Below are 4,998 nucleotides of genomic sequence, written 5' to 3'. Positions count from 1 at the left end.
TTTATGATATAACTCAGTAAGTAGGACAGTGTCTTTTATTGTATTTCGATCTGGTGCTTGTTGTAGTGGTGGTGGTAGATGTTGTTGGAATGGAGGTGATGGTGGTGGATTCTGTTGTAATAGTGTAGGCGGTGGTTTTGGTTATAAAAGCATAAGTATTAGTCGTGTAGGATCAGCAATAGAGTGGTAGTACTGTAGATGGTGGCAGCAAAAGTGCTAAATTAATAGCGAAATGGAGAAATGGGAGCTGTGCTTAGGTATGGCTGGTCTGTATAATGAACCGTGCAGTAGATGGAGGATGGTTGTAGTGGCGATGGTGGTCGTGGATGGTTCTAAACAGTTGCTGTCATTCGTAGTTAAGAAGACCAGGTAGATAAAGAAGAGAACTGCTGCCATGGTTAGCAACTTTCGGTGGTATACGGTGATGAAACAATGAGAAGTTAGGACTTGTGTGTTGTTTTGTATGGATCCTGGGTGTTGTTGAAGTTGGAAGGAATCGGATTCTGAGCTGCGAAGAGAGTTTAACGTACAGAAATAGGAAATGGTAGCACTTCGGTAATGGATCTGGAATTTGTTGTTCTATGGTGTTAAGTTATCCGGGTGGTTGAAACCAGTGGTGCTGAGATGGGTTTATACCAATAAATGGGTAACTGCAGAAGATGTCGAGATAGAGAAGCGAGACAAGGGACTGGTGGTGTTGGAGTTTATCGAAGTTTAAATAACTGTGAGCATAAAGTTTTCGACTGGGAAAAATTTGACAGGCAACAAACAAGATCCTAGTAGAGTGACTCGAGTGAGAAATTGTCGGAGCCTGTACAAATAGTAGTGTCGTGACCAGAGTTGATGGATGAGTTGGCTGTTTGAGCAAATCAGTACTTGGAAACAATTGCTAGGAAGAAGAGATGTATAAAAAGAACAAAACAGTGCAAGAAACCAATAATGTCGATGACATTACAGAAGTTGTTTACTTCTTGTGAATAAGTGTCCAAAGGACCTGGGACGATTCAAAACTCACTAGAAGTTCAAAGTTCCGGCATATTCTTGGTAAGTTGATAATACTTAATTATTCATACTGTTTCAAAATTAGTTAATTAATAGTTACAGATTTTTTGTATACTGTAGATTAGGAAACATGGATTGTGTAAAACACATTTTGGTTAGCACATGGTTTTAAGAAGTATGGTTTTACTGAAGCATTTTCCAATCAACTTATTAGATTGGTTACTCTTCTTTGCCGGTCTGGTAATATTTGACAGTAGTTTTTTGCGATCAACTTTGGTTGTTGATACATATGTTGGGATCAACTTTGGTTGTTGACACCGTACCTAATCTGAACATTTTCTGAAGTTTTAATTTTGAGATCAACTTTGGTTGTTGACACCACATTTTGGGATCAACTTTAGTTGTTGATACCAGATTTTGGGATCAACAGTGGTTGTTGACACTTTATATAATTTGAGCATTTTCTGAATTTTAAATTTTTTGGATCAACTTTGGTTGTTGACACCATATTATTTCATTTTCTGATTTTTTTAGGAGTCAACTTTGATTGTTGACGTTATATTATTTTTTTTCCGCTTTTTCTGATTTTTTTGGGATCAATTTCGGTTGTTGACACCATTTTTTTTCTTATTATTTTCCGATTTTTGTTCTTGGGGTCAACTTCGGTTGTTGATACCATGTTATTTTTTAATTATTTTCTGATTTTTCTCAATCAACTTCGGTTGTTGATACCACCACGCGTCCACCGACGCCGCCGCCGGTATTGGTGGTGGATTTGTGACAGTGGTGGTGGCGGACTGGCGGTGGCGGCGGTGGTTGTGGTGGCGGTGGTGGTGGCAGCGACGGTGGTGGTGGCGATGGTGGTTGTCGATTGGTGGTGGGTTGCTTGTGGTGAAATGAGAATTTTTTTTTTTTAATGGAGAAATATGTTTGTGTGATAAAATAAGAAAAAATTATATAACAGAGGGTATTAATGTAATTTACACTTAAATGGATACGGTGAGGGGTATATTTATTATGTGATAGGGGTATATAGGTTATGAAAACTAGGGGTATATAATTAATGTACCCGCTTAAAAAGGAATTACAAAATTCACTTTTCCTCATGAACAGAAACACTACCTTTCCTCTTCGAACTCTCTCTCTCTTTTATACGCAGCTGAGATTCATTCCTGCAACTGAATCTTCATCTACGTTTCAGGCAATTTCAAAACATCTATGAAGAAGATGGAGATTTAGATCAATTTTTCTCCCCTTATACGATTAGGTATGCAAATTTCCGTTTGATTTGTGTCATCTGAAATTATATGGTTTTATAAATTTAGTTAATTTAGGGTTTGATTTGTTCTTCTCTTCTACAATTAGGTACGAATTTATCGTGTAGTCGTACTGCTTCACTCTTAGTTTAGGTTTTTCCATAGATCATAAGAAACAATACATACGAGATTATTTATCAATTTCAATTAAGAGAAGCTTGAATCAACATAACCCTTTACTAAGAACTATAAATTCGATATTTATGTTAAATTCGTTTAAACATCTCTTATGTATTTACGTTTTTAGTTTACTGTATGAAATTTTTTGTGACTACCTAACAATTTAAGGCTTGATGACAATGATGTCTAAGATTGCAAAAGAATCCAAACAAGTTTTTCAAGGAGTTGTTAGAGATGTTGCCTGAAGAAATCTTCAACTATGAAAAGAGGAGATATAAATATTATTCTTTATCTTTTCACAACTCCACTACCAGAAGTTGCAGATTTTTCACATTAAAATGTTGTGTATCACTTTGCACAATGTCTCCAAGCATACATCCTACAAAGGAGATAAACAGAAACCTCTATCTTTCATGCATAGTTTTAGCGCCGGTGCTTATGATGTTCAATGGATTCTCTGAATTTCCTTTTCATGATATCTTGGATTTCAATTCCAATATTCTATAAGCAGAAAAATAACTACTTTCATCCTTCCTGGGTTGGCTTGCTAGGATCTATTCTGTGTTGGCTTTTGCGTGTACTTTACTTGCGCGCCTAATGTTCGAAAGCTGTGAGATTTAAACTCAGTGGTGAAGCAAGAACGAAAACAGGACGAGCAGGGGAAACTAGCAAGTGCGGTACTTAGGATGAAGATGGGAAACTAGAGAGAGTGCGGTGATTTTTAAGTTGTCGAGGTTGGTAAGTGCGAAAGGGTATGGTAATACTCTTTTGAACTGAAAATCAGACCAAGCAGATGTTTGTTTGCGTTTCTTCAGATACAGGATGCTTCTGGAACCTGCTATTGTTGCTCATTATCTCTCACTCCTTTAAGTGTGTTACTTATATGTTTCACTACTGTTTATATAGTCTCATTTTTAATGTCTTTATTTATGTTATAGGTATAAATTTTGAAGGTTAGGTCCGTGATTATGACTAAAACTACTCAACTGAATTTTCGACAGGTACAATAGATTGCAAGTGAGGCTGTCATGGAAGAGAAAGGGTGGATAAATAACCATTTTAACTCTTTGTGTGTTTTTTACTTGGGGAATTCAGTTTAACATGTTTGTGGTGATCGGATTTATAAATAGTGGCGAGATGAAGAAGCTCTCCTTCCTGTTTGTAATGGGAACTAATAATACGATGGTAATGAACGTTGAGTACCTATATGTGAAATCTTGATTGATCTGAGAATGATGGCAGACAAACTTAACAGTAGTTTGATAACACTTTTATTGTTGTAAGAAGATCAATGGTCTTGTCCATTCCAAACTTTTTCAGATAAATCGCCAAATTGCTTCAGATTTTTATTTTGCTTTCATAATGTTGCGTAGGTAATTTTTCTTGACTATAGACTGCATTGTACAAAAAAATCAAAGTTTACGCTAGGAGCGCGTGTAATTAATAACTCCGCGTATAACGTGCAACGCACGTGTACTCTACTTGTAGGAATAATTCTTTTTGTGATTAAAAAATGAAAACCAAAGCTTCTTCAATATGGAATGTTATGATTAATTATAGTAATGCTATGGTTAAACCATTTCTCATATCTTTTATTTTCGGAGTATAAAAGATATGAGAAATGGTTTTTCTGGATAATTGGTGATAGCACAATGTTCCATATCGAGACTACGTACAGTGAGTGATCTGTTCATTCATAACCCTACCAGGTAATTCAGACCTCAAAAATGAGTTATTCCCCCTTCAAATTGTTAAACAGATCCTAAACATCTATATTTTAAAGAAGATGATGGTAACTCTGACACTCTTATGTGGACTGCGCTTCCTAATGGCGAGTTTTCAGCAAAATCATTTCAGAAAATAATGAAGAGTGGTCAAGCTTCATCATCAAATTCCCGTGAAGAGAGTACCAATTGGAAAAGATTTTGGAATCTAAAGTATATACCTCCTAAAATCGACATGTTCATACGGAGAATTCTTCAAAATGGGTTACCTATTGCTTCTTGTGTTAGAGAATTTATATATGAGATTAACCAAGAATGCAGAATATGGAACAATGCTTAGGAAATTATGGGTCATCTATTCTTCTTATGTCCTCTGGACAAAATGGTGATCTTTTCTCCTCATATGAACTTCAGGTCTGATCTCGATCCTAATCTCACTTAAAGAAGTCGAATTGCTGAAGGAAAAGGGTATACTTAGTTTAAATAGGGAGCTTTTATATTCTGGGCAATCTGGAAAGCAAGGAATGATGAAGTTTTTAACTAGACAAATCCTGAAGTGGGAAAGATTATTAGGACTACATTTTACAGGTATAACTAGGTAGCTGAGGATGATTTTATTAATGAGAAACCTATCGTTAACACATGTATTATGCTTCAACATATTCAGAACTATCGTTGGTCTCCTTCCGAGGAAAACGTTATTAAAGTTAATATGGATAGAGCTTTCGAGTTTGGCATGGATGCCTGTGATGCGGTGGCAAGTAATTACCACTGAAAATGCTGGGGTCTAACAACCACACCCAACAATTCGTTTGTCAATCTGAGAGGACTTACTC

At 36.2% G+C, this 4,998-nt stretch overlaps 1 long non-coding RNA gene across 3 annotated transcripts; it reads left to right on the top strand.

The window, feature by feature from the left end:
- The first annotated feature begins 2,104 nt into the window (after window positions 1-2,104).
- LOC113314013 lies at window positions 2,105-3,779 on the top strand. Of its 3 annotated transcripts, none has more exons than XR_003342217.1 (3): window positions 2,105-2,269; window positions 2,990-3,172; window positions 3,440-3,779. It is a non-coding gene; the product is annotated as an uncharacterized LOC113314013 (long non-coding RNA). The 3 variants fall into 3 exon arrangements; XR_003342220.1 differs by having other exon boundaries at window positions 2,990-3,176; XR_003342218.1 differs by having other exon boundaries at window positions 2,990-3,308.
- The last annotated feature ends 1,219 nt before the right edge of the window (window positions 3,780-4,998 follow it).

Source organism: Papaver somniferum, chromosome 9, assembly GCF_003573695.1.
Source record: "Papaver somniferum cultivar HN1 chromosome 9, ASM357369v1, whole genome shotgun sequence".
Lineage (NCBI taxonomy): Eukaryota > Viridiplantae > Streptophyta > Magnoliopsida > Ranunculales > Papaveraceae > Papaver > Papaver somniferum.
Note: the sequence above shows the minus strand (reverse complement) of the source record. Positions and strands in the feature narration are given on the sequence as shown.